Consider the following 15314-nt stretch of genomic DNA (forward strand, 5'->3'; position numbering starts at 1 on the left):
CAGAAGGCAACTGAACCTAGCTTGTTATAGTCTGTCTGCAGTGCTACATAAAAGGAACAGCTGCACCGACTGTGGGTGGGAGTCAGCTGGCCAAATGCAGGTATTTCATATCTGAGGGAGTCAACCCACCTCTCTCTCTAATCATTGGAGTGAACAGACCCTCATAGGATAGATTCATTTTTGTCCTATGGCAGATATCAAATATTGGTCATATGAATCACAACCTAAAAGACCATTTTTTTCATGGATTTTAAAGGGACTATAAGGCAACCAGCTCATGTGTGGACGTCCACACTGCAGACCACTAAGGTTAGGTAAACTGCATTCAGGGTCTCCGACAAAATATTAGCAACTCTTGGCTGAAGAGTGAGCAACTCCTTAAGCTACTCAAACTTGACTGCAGTTGCTCTATATTAGTCTCTACACTGTGATTTTCGGTTTATTAATAAGTTTAGCATATGTTTTCATGGTGCGTTTGTAAATCCTATAAGCTATTTTGTTCAAATTATGACCCGTTTTATATGGATAACGGAGATAACAAGACTAGATTATCTTTTTCTTACAGTCATGTATATCATAATAAACTTACATTATATTTGTGAAACTATAATGGGAATAAAAGTCACGTACATGAACAGAATGAGGCTTAGAGAAGGATATCTGGTCTCCTTAACTTACATCCCTAAGTGGAATGTATCTTTGTCTTGGTGGCAAACTTGACAAACAGGTCCCTGTATCCAGCAACTCATTTCTGTCTCTTGCTAAAGCTCTTCACTTCCTCAAATAGGCAGGTGTAACTGTTTACAAGGTCACACCATAAACCTGACAGAGATGTGATCTAGGGTAAAACTAACACTTTATTTCACAGGATCCTATTTAATCCAGATCATTTCACCAACCCAGTTTACAGTGCCACCACATAAACAGCTGTACCTGCACAAACGACAGAGTGATAAGCAAAAGCAGAGGGCAAGAACAAGCGCTGAGGGGCGAGGACCTGTTAAGTCACTTTTGTTGCCGAGGACAAGATGCAAAGAATAGCACAGAACAGCATTCAAAGCTGAAGAGGCTCCTCCAGATGATAATTCAGAGCAGAAGCCTAGCTTACATAGTCTGAATTGCTCCCTGGAGGAACCTCTCTCTCTCTTAGACTATGCAAGGCATCTAGGGAGACGAGCCTCCTAATTTAGGCATCCAAGTTAGATGCTAAACGTAGGCAGTATTTCCCCAGAGAATGTGAATGGGATGTTATAAAAATTTAAAATATGTTTAACCAAAGCTATTATGCCAATGTTTGTTCTTTTATGAGATGCTGTTTTCTGTGCTACTGACACACTGTTATGACACTATTGTGTTGCTCATTTATTAGATGCACGAAAAAATTAACAAATGCACATCTTCCAAATACAATCCAAATTTAAAGTTAAAAAAAGATTCCCAATTTTACACTCGTAATGGGAACCAGATTAAGTTGTTCACATGGAAACCACTGCATATACCCTATAGTTATCACATCAGAGGACCAGAAAGAGAAAAGAAAGGGAATTCACAATGATCACCACCATATTATTTAACCTTCTTGTTCTTCTTAAATATTTTTGTAGGTTTTCATTAGGCACTTTGGCTACACTTTCATTTGTAGTTATTTCTTGCCATTTAGTGTATTGCCCGTGTTTACTCAGACCTTTATACACATGCAGGGACTGAAGTTTTAGAATTTATCTATAAATGACAGAAATTGTTCTTCTAATACAGATGCATGGCCACCAGTGTGCTTACCTCCTCACTCCTGACTTGCACTCTTGCTTTTTAAGTATATACCAGCACACAGATTTTCACTGCATCTTCCTTCAAATATGACTACCTTCATTGCCATTGATCATAGCACTATTCAAAGGACTGTTCAACACAATCCTGGAAAGGATTATGATACGTTAAGAAGCGCTCTTTAAATATAACTGACTTCTATTCTGGATGACTGTGTTTACAGGAGTGGACTGTTAAAGTCAGTTCACCTTCTAGTATCTCACACTGCAGAATTGGAGCTAGGATGCCTAGGAAATCTAAAATGGTGGGCAAGCTATTAATATGTAATAGACTGAGCTTTGTTTAATCTAATGGTTTGGGCATCTAAACTGCGCAAAAAGCTGCACAATAGCTCTTATATTCGAAACTGACACTTTAAGTCAGAAACGTATCTATAAGCAAAGGCCACTAACATATACCAGCACGACTTAAATTTTTGGCTATGCCAGGTAACAGGCTGCATTGATACAACTGCTTGGTTCAAACTACTGAAGCCTAGTATCCTACAGTTGTGTATCCATTTCCCCTTAGCCCTCACCACTGCAATATATAAAGCAGCCTGTGTGTCACATATGACACTGCAGCTGTGCTCAGAAGTAGGTGCAGCAAGTAGCAGTGAGGGCAGTCAGTCATTTTTTGCATGCAGATTGGCCAGCCTGTTGCCAGATGAACCATTTAACAGCTAAGTTCTCCCCACCTTGTGCTCCATTGGGGCAACAGCAAGGCCCATCTTTTGTATCCTGCCACTTACTACTAAACTAAAAGGAACTCAATTATTATAACAACTTCCAACCTTTTGTCAGATGTGCCTGAAATTAGCCAATGAGGTTCGAAATGACTGCCGTGGGAAAGACTGCATGCAATTCCAGAAGTGTCACATCTTTAGCAAACCAGCCTAAAATCCACACCCTACCATGAAAGAGTTATATTGCCAAACCTTTCTCACTTAATTCTCTTGTGTATCACAGGAGATTTCTTCTTAGCTGTCAATTCTAGCAAACACATCATATTAACGGAGCTCTGCCACTTTATACTATCTGATGACCTGCCACAGGACTGGGATGATGTGAATGAACTTTTCTTTTCCTGTTCCAGTTTTCATGTAACAACTGCTGACTCCACTTTCTCTGAGGTTTCTTTCCAAGCCTTCCTTTCTGTTTGGACTACTGTAAGCTACTTTCTTATTCCTTCTCTGAACAGTAACACTCCAGCAGATGCAAAACGCTTCTGTATATTAAGTGTATAGAAAAAAGAAATATGACACCTTAGTTTCTAGTAATTCTTCTAATTTCTGTCAAAAGACTCAAAGCAGAGCTATTATTTTTTCAACCCACTGTGGACTTGCTTCAAGCCATGTCAAAGATCTACCTTCTCTTCTACCTGTTCTTTCCATTAATCTGGCATTGGCCTCTTCATCATTTTAATCTAAGAGGCCGTAAGTGTCGTGACAACTATTTCTCTCTATGGCTCCAACCATGCAACAAACATCTTAGGTGGGACTCCTCTCACCCACCTTTAGGCATCTGCACTGCAGAAACTGCTATTTACAATGATCACCTTCTATAAATATTAGGAAAAAAAAAAAGCACATTCAGGGCACAGTCCCCCTTGGTCAAAGGGGGAACTATATCCCTGAAGTACCTCTCTCTCTCTACCATGAAGAAAATCTAGAGGAAGCCTAATTCAGATGCACAAGTCTACGTAACAGATGTCTATCTTTGACTGGAAAAATACAATAGCTTGCGGCCAGCCCTATGCTGACTTTCTGGTTTAATTGAAATCTCATCTGAAAATCAACTGCTCTGCCTTGAAAGAGTCTTTATTACCAGCCTACAGAATTTTGAGAAGTAGCTTGTGTGAAAGATGTCAACTAAATCCTTCTGTGTTGCCACTTTGTCAAAATTTCTTAAGGTTCAGACTTTAAAGTTCTCTTCGAGGATAAAAAATGGTGGATGTGTCATACTAATAAATACCATACAATAAAAATACCTAGGCAGACCAATTACTATGCATGTTTACAAAGTAATATGCCTTTACTAAGTTGTGCATAACTTCTCTTGGGAGGTTAATGACCATGATTATGTAACATGCTCCTTCTTTTCCCTATTGTTTCTCTATTGCTTTTCACCTCCAATTATTAAAGCATTTCTCAATGTTGTCTGTAAGACCTTTGGTATAGACTTATGTTTGCATTTGAGTATTAAAGATTACTACAAAGGCAGAATAATTCCTATGGCCCAATTAAATATAATTGCAAGGGGAAGCGATGACAAAAGCAGAGGGCAGTTCATAATTCACAAGTATCTCATGTGCTTTCAGTCTTCTCTTGCAGAACTTTGTGTGGGAGGAGGCTACGAATGAAGCTCCCTGCTACAGCGCTAAATGCCCGTGCCAGCCATCTGAGTTAGATACAGTCTATGGAATTTATGCAATAATAACCAAATCAATTTAGAAACCAGTTTTGTTAATCTGACACAGACCCTAAGTGTGGCTAGCTTAAAACATGGCTGACAGTGTCTGCAATTACTGTGGCTTAAGAGATACTTTTGAACCAATTCAGATGTTCATGGCAAAAGAGTTACGCTAATTTATATCAGCTTCTGATTGAACTGACTAAATTCATAGAATAAATTGGAGAGAGAGGGCACACAATGCCAGCTCTGCGGGCAGAATTACAGGCCTCTGGGAAGGGGCATGTTAAGTCTCTGGGGTTTGGCTGCGAGTAATGCCCTCCTCTACCAACACAGCTGGAGCCTGTCTAACCACAGCCTCTGACACCCACCAACATCATGTCTTATCCAGAACTGCTAGGTTTAGGTCTTCTGTCAAAAAGAAAAAAAAAAGTAATCCATGGGAGAGAATATATTCATAGTAGAACAAGTTTCAGTGGTTTAAAGTGTCACCTCTCCCAAGGATTTCTTACCTTCTCTTTGCCTGAGATTACTGCCTCACAGCAGAGTTGGTGGAATGAAATATGTGCATGACTCTCGGCTGCTTCAATATGAGGTCCAGCAAATTAACTTAAATTGCTGATAAGGATGAGTTTAATGCCAGTTTTTGTAATAAAATGGATTAGAGACAGGAGTGTTTTCCATTCCAGGGACTGTTGTGGAGGCAGAAACCTTCAGCAGAGAGGTAGAACAAATAATTAGGGAAGTAATATATCTTACATCACTCCAGCCACATTTCCTGGAGTTCATCTGACCATAGCAATACAAAAGGCTATGAAATGGCATGCGCAAATCTACTGTCTTTCTCCTCATTAACAAGTTTATGAACTTCTATAGGCCTGTTAGTCCTTTCTCCTCCAGTTGTCCCTTCTCATGATCAAAAACCACATAGTAGTATAATTATGAGCTTTACAGTGAGAAAGAGCAGGAGGCTGGCCTAGAGGACCTCCTGGGGTCCCTTCCAACAGGAACTACCCTGTGATCCTTATGTATGCGTAGTATACAGGGTTAGCAGTCTGGAGAGCTGGTTCTTTTCCTGCTGCTTACTTTTAAGTTATAGTTACTTATTAGATCTTGGCAAATTGTGTAGATCATGCTTTCTGAATCAAACTTTCCCTCTGAGGAGTCCAACTAGAGTGAGACAGGTATTGCTATGACTGTAAGCAACTGCTTTTCAATTGGAAGTCAATGGGAATATGGTTACCCTATGTCACGAGGAAGCAGCCCATGGAAAGAAGAAAAAAACCAGAGGTTATGACTGAACAGCCAACCTTACTTCTCTGTGTCACAATTTCCTAGCTGAGGGATCTGATCCTCAGACAAATCAGTTCATGTGTTGGCTAAAGTGATAGGAGGTATACAGTCTTGTGGGAAGAGATATTACGGTGGTGCAAGGGACAGGCTGCTTGCAATCTGTTGGCCCTAAGAAGCCTTAGGCTCTCTAAGATCTGCATAGCATCTTTGCTTTTGGGTATGTGGAAAACCAGGAGGAATCATGCCTTCAGCAGGCAAGTATGGAGAAGTCTGGAAAAGGGGGAAGCCAGAGGGGCTCACAAAGGCAGAAAAATCTCCACGTGATTTTGAGGGAAGCAAGACATGCGCATATATGTGAGTGACACATACACACATGCTGCATTATTTAAGAGGCGTACTAAGCTCTTAGCTTCAATCCTTGCTCTTTCACTTATGTTAGTTAGCATTTCTGAGGCCCTTTTTGTGAAGTACCACCTAATGCTGCTACGTCAAGGTAACTAACGTTTACGTTTTCCAGTTAAGTTACATGTCATTATAGGGAGCTACCACATGGTCATTACTGGGAAAGTCTCAGAGTTGTCACAAGTGGCACAGAGCCATTGAAGTGGTGTTGGTGCACACGGAAACACAGCTCAAATCTGTTGGGATCTCACTGGGCTAATCCTGCCTCCATCACATGTTCCCTCTGTCTTCCTGGGGCCCGATGCAGCTTTGTGGGGTCAACTAATTCAGGAATTGATTCTGCTAAAAACTGTTTGGTTTTTTTTTTTGGAGAGGTATACCCAGCTTTCAGATGGTTCAGACCCTAGACCTACCTTACCAGATAGTGACTTGAGCATTACTGCTGTGTAAGTCACAGGAAAGCATAGCCAGGATCAGAGAAGAAGGCAGGACTGTCCCTTTTGGTAGCAATAAGGACACTGACTGACTCACATTAATTGTGAAATCATATCCTTTGAGAGACTTATTGTTTCCTTTATAAGAGACCCAACCGTTTATCTTACGTATGAGATGCTTGCTTCAGAAATGCTAGGTAATATCCATTCTTGGCAATAACATAAACTGGGTGCTTTTCTTTGATTAGGCTGCCTGTGACCACCACGTATCACCTGGCTCCCAAAAAAATGGGAAAATGGGAATCCCAAAAATCTTATGTGTTCAGTTCTTATATGAAAGCCATGACATCTGCTAGCAAAATGTGTATCAAGTCTCTGTGTGCCCATACAGAGGACAACTGCATATTTTGCCTTTTCTAGTCACTCCCACAGCTGAAGTGGGAAGAGATGAGTTTTGTATTGTGTATGTGAAAATCCATTAAAACTTAAATAAATAAAACCTAAAAAAAAATGGTAACCATAGAAAACTGCTGGAACTGCAGTTCGGCTGGTTCAGAAGCGTATCTGCATGCTGTGGTGTTTTATCACTTCTAAGGCTTACACTTTCCTCCTTTGAAAGGGAGAGTGCCACTTTTAACTGTGGGTCTTTTCTTAATGGACTGAAAGGGCGAGGCTCTCTTTCTTAACTCAAGCCAGTAATTTTAACAGAAATTATTCTAAGGATTCCTAAAATGTAGGCTTAACAGTGGAAACGGGGGGGGGGGGGGCAGGGGGCTTGCAACACCCATCGCCATCCTCAAAGATGAAGATGTGAAGAGCTTTTCCTTTGTTTGAAGCTCGCTGGAGAAACCACACCCTTTCCCTCCGCCAGGACAAGGTCACGGAAACTCTTGAGGGAGAAGGTGCGAGTTTTCTGCCTACGCATCCAGGCAGTGGAAGGCCCTTCACACGTTCGAGAAAGGTCAGGACTCGTCTGTTCTTCTCTCTCTCCAGAAAAACAAACAAAGGAAAAAAATCTCCGACTCCCTCTGGGGACCCACGAAAGCGCATGTGGAAGAAGCCTCCGCGGGTGCAGCTCCGGGGTCACCCCCGTGGGGACGGCACCTAGGGCCCCTCTTGGGAAGGGACAGCGCTTTGAAGGCGAGGCCACGCCGCCGGCCGGCCGGCCGGCCAGCCCTCGGCAGGGGTGCCGGGCACCGGGTGCCCTCAGCGCCCGCCCTGGGCGCGGCCGGGGCCGAGCTCCCCACGGGCGGGTGGGGCGCGCCCCGCCCCTCCCCCACCAACGGCCGCGCCCCCGCCTCGCAGCTGCGGCCTCGCGGCGGGGGCGGGGTAGCGGGATGCTGCGCCGCGGCTACGCCGTCCCTCCCCGCGCTCCGCCGCCGCCGCCATGGCAACCGGCCGTTGCCGCCGCCGCGCGCGCGCGCGCGCCCCCCCTTTCCCCCTCCTCCTCCTCCCCTTCCCCCCCGGGCTGACAGAGCAGAAGGGCTGCACCCCCTCCCCCCCTCCCTCCCTCGCGCCTGGTCTCGCGCGCGGACACGCACCCCGGCTCTCCCAGGTAACGGCAGGACCTGGCTACGGGGCGGCCCCTCATCGCGGCTGCCCGGGCGGGCGGGCGGCGCGGACCGCAGCCCAACGGCCGCCCGCCCGCGCGCGCGCCAGCGTTGCTCCGTGTCCTGCCGCGCCTAGGGAGGCGGCGGCGGCAGCGGCGGCGGGCGGGCGGGCGGGCGGGGGGGGGGTGGTAGGGGAGGCTGGTGGAGGGCGGCCTCCCGCGGAGCGTGCTGGGAAATGTAGTTCCCCGCCTCCGGCGGGGCGCGGGGCGCGGAGCGGGAGGGGCGAGGCTGAGAACTACAGATCCCAGCGCGCTCGGCCGGCGCGGGGTGGAGGGGGGGGAGATCGGTGGTTTGGCTTTGCCTTCGCAAAGGGGACCGTTGTGGGGAAGAGCGGGGGCGACGCGGCCCGGCGCGGGCTTGGGGGGGTGGGGGGTGGGGAGAGGAGACGTTACCGCCGCAGGCTGGGTCTGAATGAGGGTGCTGAGGCAGCTCGTCTCTGCAGCGCCTTCTCTGAGGGGATGGTGGGGCCGGAGGGCTGTGGATGGGGGTCAGGACTGCCCTTTACCCCTCCCGGGGGCGGCGGGGAGGGGGGTAGCGAGGCGCTCCGTGTGTGGAGAGGTGTGAAGGGGAGCGTTGTGTCGGGGGTGGGTGCAAGGGTGGATGCGGGGCGTGCCGGAGGCTGGGCGGGAGGAGGAGGAGTGTAGCGGTGAGTGGGTGGATGATGCGGGGGCCCTGGATGCAAGGGGAAGGATGGCCTGGAGGGTGGCTGGACGCACCAAGGGAGGGGTGAATGGCAAGGGTGGGGCCACGGGTGGATGCAGGAGGGCTGTGCTGGGGTGTTGGAGGGTAGGTGGGTGCTGAAGCAGAGGTGTATTGCCAGGTGGGTAAATGTAAGCGTGGGGTGCATTGAGGAACGCTTGGTGGACAGATGCAGTTAAGGGGTGCATCGGAAGGAAGATGTTGTGGGTGGTGCGTGGGTGCCGCTGGAGGTCTGTCCTGGAGGTTGAAGAAAGAGTGAATGCAAGTAACGGGGCATACTGGAGGACAGATGGATGAAGGGGAAGAGAGCTGTGGGTGAGGAGTGGCTGAGCAGATGCAAGGGGAGGGCTATGCAGCAGGGAGGAGTATGTTGGAGGGTGTGGAAAGAACTGCAGAGGCAGGGCGGTGTTGGAGCCCGTGAACAACGTTTGACTCATGAATGAAAAGGGGTGCGGTGTATTGCAGAAGGGTAGCAGCAGTCAAGGAGAGCTATGAGCTAAGGGCCCTGGGAGGTTTTTCCAATCAGCTTATTTTATGATTTGCAGTTTCATGTGTCCTACCACTCTTCAGCTCTCTTGAGCTTGTTGCAGTGGGGAGTCTTTACATGAGCAAACACAGTGCTATTGTTTTTTAATAATTCTAGGGGCTTTTGATTGTGCCTACATTTCTGTCTTGATGACAGTATTGGCATTTGTGTCCTTTCCTTCTCCATCTTCTGACAACAGTTTTACTGTTCTCCTTTATCTTGTATTCCCTAATAAGTAGGGGGAGGCTCCAGGTAAATAAAACTGCAGTTCCTGTTCCAGGTTATTTTTAAAATACATATATTTATGTTTGGCGTGTTGGAGACAGTTTCTCCCCTCCACCCCGAATCTATCTCTCAAGCATCAGGACAGTATTTTTCCCTTGTATATGGATAATTAAATATGTGTTCTTAATGTAGTTTTAAATGTCGTAGAGATGGGTTTCTTTCCAGTGGATGTTTGATTTTATTGCAGATGAAAGATTTGTTTTTTTTTTGTCATGTCAGACACATCCTGTTTCATGTATTTCACTCTGATGGTAGCGGAAACTGAGATTTTACTTGAGCTCCTGCCTATAGTAAGCAGTATTCCCGAAGAAGAAGAATCCAGGCATGTCTGCATAGGACATAAACAGCACAGGCATGTCATTTCCAGCCACCCTTAAAACCTCCACAGTGTGTAAAATGTTTTATAATATTATAGTTAACACAGTGCCCTCTATATTAAAGTTCTCCAACACTTTAAAATCTACTTTAGATTTGTGTGGAACTTCTTCAAACTGGTCTTTGGACTAAAAGCTTCAAAGCTTCTCATATCTATTTCATGATGATCAAAACAGCAGTGGATCTGGTTTTGAGGAAAGCTGCCCTTTTTTTATCAAGCCTTATTGACAGTCAATTCTAGTAGCCTTTCCAGGGAGTCTTACTGACCTCAGACAGGAAACAGGACTTTTGTCTGTTGGGAAATAAGTGACTTCTGTGGTGGCATAGATATGCTTTTGCCCCTAGCCTGAAAGTCTGCACGTTTTTGGCCAAGCCATTGGTTCTTGAAAAAATGCAATACATAACGTGTAACAATCCTGAAAGCACTGTCCCTGCTGTGTGAGCTTAGGCGTCTTAGAGCTCCCAGGACTTAGCAGATGGCAGAAGTGAACATCTCTGCTGCAGCACGCCTCCAGAGCTTTGGTTCTCAGATGCTGGTGCTTTGGAGCTGGTCATGGAGGGGTGAATCCTGTCCTGAGCTAGTTGCAACCACAGCATACGTAGAAAAGTAAACGGAAGACAGTGAAATAACCGTAGACCTTTAGCTGTGATTTTTCGGTGTAATTGATTGCAAAATTATGGATTTTTTGGGGGATAAGCTGTGGAATCCAAAGACTTGATGCCTGTAGCCCTAACAGTTATTTATATATATTATATATATGTGTGTGTGCGTATATATACACACTCACACACACATATATGTAATATACATATAAAATATATAAAAAACATACTATTTTTCAAAACATTTCTAAAAAGCAAAATGCTAATCTTAGAAAAAAATATGCACATTCATAGTCGTAAAGAGCAAGTTCTTTGGAATTCAAAGGGGAATTCAAATGGGGGAAAAGTATCCAGGCCTAAATTTTGACCTCATGAGTCAGGGTTATAAACACATGTGTGCGTCCATTAAGGCTGCAATTATTCATGGAAAGTTTATCTGGGTTGCAGATTGGCTGTGCTAGGAATGCAGCAACACCAGAACTGAATCTTTGTGGAGCTGACTATGGTCTGGCAGGGCTTATTAGCTGCAGCGATGTGGGAACATGGATATGCTGTATCCAGGGCCAGGTGCAGAAGCAGTTTAACTGCCTTTCTTGGCACAGAGCCTGACCTAATAAACACTTTGAACCTGAGCTGGCTCTGCACAGACCCATCTTGGGAGTTTTTGGTGCCACGTTTGCTCTGCCAGAAGTGCTCACGTATGTGATGTGCAGAGAAGCAAGTGGCTCCGTGTAGAGCCAGAGGGATTATTGATTTGGGCCAAGTTCCACTTTGCTGAGCTCCGGATGGGCCTGCAGAGTCCGTGGGTATCCCACGTCTTTGGGCTCTGTGTTCTCTGTTACAGGAAGGCTCAGTTACCGCAGGGCTGGTGCCATGTGCACGCTCGGCGCTCGCCTGCGTTCGGTGTGATGCTAACACCAGCAGCCCTGGAGGGCATCTCATAGAGAAGAGAGGTGTGTGAAAGCAGCTAAGGAATGGTAGGGCTAAGCCAGAGAAGAATCTCACAAGTCTTTCCTTACCTGAACTGTGTGTGCGTGGAGTGGTAATGTGCCCTATGGTGTCTGCATTAGCTGTTTCCTTTCTGTTATTAAGTCTAGCTGAGCCCCTCACTACACTAAATGATTGAGACTTGACTGTGTAGACTTGTGAAACTGGTCACGTGCCCCCAGTCACTCCTCAGTTGAGATGTTTGAGTTTTTTTCTACACTGTATGAAAATACTTTATTTGAAAGTGGTACATGAGGTAGTTTGGAGGAGAATACCTTTTGCATTCAGTCTTAGGAATAGCACAACTATCTAGGATCCTTCTCTTTCTAGCACCTCAGAAAACTACAGTTCAAAGGCTTTGTAAGTGTTCATTTAATTCTCCAGAGCGCTTTCTTTTCAATGCAATAGCATGCTCTTTCTAATTAAAACATTGACCAAAATGCTTGGTGTTTTTTTTTCTATTTATGACTATTTTTAACTTGCAGATTTTACTTCCTTTGAAGATTTTTTTTCTTTCATTTACATTTTAAGTAACTACACCTCTGCTTCAAGTTTGTTCTTAGAAGATTCCACACCCGCATGTTGGCTGAAGCCTCTGTGCATGCTTTTTCTCCTTCCCACTTCCATGCTTACTCCCCCATTAACTCCACGTCTAATGTTTCAAAAAGGCTTGAGTTTCAGTGCCAGGAAGCCAAAAGAAAACAGTGAACTGAATTCAGCGATCCCTTAGCACTGGATTTGCTGAGCTGTGGTGCATGCACTTCATCTGGTGTGCACGCTGCTTCAAAGCAACGTGGCGAACGGGGAGCCGACGTGCCAGTGCCGTTACCTGCCGCAACCTCCACGGCTGCTGCTGGCCTGTTCCTAACAGTTCTTGCCGCTGCTGATGTGCACATCAGCAGAAAAAACCCAGCAGAGCACTGGCATAGCACACTTCTAGTCTTTGATTCAAAAAACCAGTTAAATAGTGTTCAAATCCAAGCCTGGTAGAGCTGAATCACATGCTTATTTTATATATTTTTAACAGGCATTAAGGAGTTGTGATCCTGTGAGGTAATAATCATTAGCTCCCACAGAAGTCTATGGAAAAACAGCTGCAAGTTTAAGGGAAGCTAAGTTAATAGGGAACAATATATTTTGCTGTGGAACTTGGCAAGCCTTTTATTTGTTTGTGCTTCATCTTACAGTGATCAGTTAAAATACTGTCTTTGTCATGCAAACATAATGCCTGGTAGTTGTCAGCAGCGTCAGTGATAGCCCCTGAACAGGGACAATAATTGTTAGAAATGAATTCCAGCTGTTCTACACTCAAGCCCAAAATGAAAGGGACAATATTTCTATTAAACAGGCAAGATTTATTTGAAATTTTTTGAATAATTGTATCTTTGAATAGCATATTCTTAAAAAAATCAATTAAAAAAATTGATCATGTGAAGAAGAAATGCAATGTGACTATATAGACTTTAGGATGTGAACATTTCTGCAGGCTTCTAGTAGCTTCTAGTAGCCTGCAGAAACCCCAAACTCTTGGTTTTTCTTCCTCTGATAATATTCCAGTTAGTGTTACAGTTCATGCTTCTCCAGGTAAGGTTCTATTGTCATGCTGCTGTATGTGTCTCTTTTAAGAAATTTTAACTTTCAAGGGAAAGTGGAAGATATGACTGTTGTACTGTATTAAGGAAAACGTAATTAAGGGAGAGAAAGACGCTCAAAACTGATCAAAATTGACTTACAGAAACAATACGGCCTTAAACTAGGAAAGGCAGGTTTAGATTAACTGTAAGGAAGAGCTTCCAAGTAGTACGAGGGATTTGAGAAAGGAACAAGTGCCGGGTAGTCGCTTAGACTTGTTAGTGGAAATGCGAACACATGAAAAGAAGATAAATACAGAAAATGGGGACCTAAAAACACTGGAATTCCCTTCCTTGCTTCTCTGGCTGCGTCACAGGAGTGTTGGGGCAGACCACGTGCCCCGGCGCCGTGGGTCACCGTCTTCCTGCCCAGGGCTAACTCAGAAAAAGAAGGAGGCGAGTTAGCAGTGATATTGGGACAATCAGAGGTGCAGCGCTCGAGTTTGCTCCCTTTCCCTCTTTCAGTTACTGGCAAGCACTCACCCTCTAGCATTATAATTTCCTACAAGTTTCAGGGTGTGTCTTGGTATATAGGTTCCTGGAAGGAGAGCTCTGATACGTGACTTGTGGATTGGTGGAGGAGAAGGAAGAAAGATTGATCTGTAATTAAGTTTTAGACAGGCATACAAATTCTGAGATTAACAGTCCCTTTGGAAACAGGAATCCCTGAATAGATCATACCCACAAAAACTATGGGTTTTTTATTGCCGCTGTTCAAGTGTTATTTTGCTTTGAGAGGTCAGGCAGTAAAAAGTTAGGAAATGCCATAATGTCACCTTCTTGTTCAACTTTAACCCTCGGGTGCATGAGCGTTATGTCGGTCTTGGTCACATACTGTTTTTTCCACGGATCACCTGCTTCACTCTGTGTGGAAAAAAATCACTCGTTTGGGGGTTGTGCAGTCTCAGAGGGCCATTCTGACCCTGTTCTGTAGGAGGGAAAAGCATACAGTACCGTGGCACTGGGTTGCAGGAAGATGGTGCCCTGTAGGATGGCATTCTGTCCTGCGATGTTAGTGAGGTCTTTTACATTGAATTTCAGGATGCCTAACATCATGCTGTATGTCTGATTTGCTGAAAATAAGAAACAGAATTAGTGACCAATGTCCATCTGTGTATGTCCAGGCCTTTCCAGATGTTCAGCTGTCCAGTCAGCAATACTGCACAGCTGCTATGATGTGAGACCATATGTCCAGAAATCTCAGGGAGCTGAGGAAAATTTTCAGTCTGTCTGAAGAAAATTGCGGTCGGAGAAAGACACGTGTCCAGGAAAACCCAGATATATGATAACCTTATCAGTGAGGGAATTAATAACTAATTTGGAAAAAAGTCTGAGTATGCAGTAAATAGGGTTGATATTCAGACAATGCGAATAAAGCGAAATTGGATAACCGCTCATTTTGGTGAGTGTCACCCATTCAGTGCGGGAATCAAGCGCCTGTGGAGAAAATGGGACACAGTCATGTAACTGGTTGTATCAAAATACATAATGCACAAAGGAGATGCATACAGACTGCAGAGACGCCTTCGTTTTGGCATTTGCAAGTTTGTAAATAATAACAAAACAGCAGGTAAAATCCTGTTAGTGACCCCACCTATAGGAGAGGGCCTTCATTGTCCCTGATAGCCCATTGGGTCAGATTAAGTGGGAGACAGGCTAAAAAAGGGACAGTAGTCCTGCATTAGTGTTAGTGTTGCACGTGGCTTTGAAATAGCATGCTAAATAAGCAGTCCTCTGCATTCCCCCTTCCACCCACCACTCATACTGTGACTGCGTCTGCTTGTGGATACATTTGTATGTGTGCAATATTTTAAAGTTTAAAAAAAAATATTTTGGATCTTGCTTAATTATGTGTTGCTGTATTTCTGGGAGAAAGAATTCTTGTCTGACCCCGGATAGGGATCAGTTCAGCTTATGTTCCAAAGAATAGAGACTAATATCCCTCGTGACCTTTCAGCCTAGCTGAGGCAGGCTTTTTAACAAGTGGACTTAAGACCGCATGTGTGGCAGCTACTGACATGAATGTCTGTAGTGTCTCTTCTTGTCAATGATCCATGGACTGAGGAATCTCAGAGGGTATCCTGACATGCAGTGGAGCTGTTATGGTCTAATGCAGGAAAGAACCATGCAATGATTAGATGAAAAGCTGGTGTCACAAGCAGTGTATAAGTTGTTCTAAATATACCTGATAATAGTTGTCCCTGGCCGTGTATTTACTTAAAAGATGTGACTGTGATATGGTAGAAAAAACA

The 15314-nt window shown here is 44.8% G+C and overlaps 1 protein-coding gene and 1 long non-coding RNA gene across 7 annotated transcripts in view; one reads left to right on the plus strand and one right to left on the minus strand.

Moving 5' to 3' along the window:
- The window catches only part of LOC104151581 (uncharacterized), a 40142-nt gene extending 32117 nt beyond the window's left edge, over positions 1-8025 (minus strand). The window contains exon 1 of the long non-coding RNA XR_011138683.1: positions 7888-8025. This is a non-coding gene — a long non-coding RNA (uncharacterized lncRNA). The remainder of the gene's footprint in view (positions 1-7887) is intronic.
- Positions 4759-15314, plus strand: part of KATNAL1 (katanin catalytic subunit A1 like 1) — a 49418-nt gene continuing 38862 nt past the window's right edge. Inside the window, exon 1 of one of the 6 annotated variants that reach the window (XM_068930135.1) lies at positions 4759-7307. The gene's annotated coding sequence lies outside the window, so the exon portion shown is untranslated. Of the gene's footprint in view, positions 7308-7674; positions 7902-8588; positions 8603-8736; positions 8777-15314 lie in introns of those variants that run through there. The other 5 variants (XM_068930133.1, XM_068930134.1, XM_068930139.1 and 2 more) reach the window with 5 other exon arrangements.

This window comes from Struthio camelus, chromosome 1 (genome assembly GCF_040807025.1).
Source record: "Struthio camelus isolate bStrCam1 chromosome 1, bStrCam1.hap1, whole genome shotgun sequence".
Classification (NCBI taxonomy): domain Eukaryota; kingdom Metazoa; phylum Chordata; class Aves; order Struthioniformes; family Struthionidae; genus Struthio; species Struthio camelus.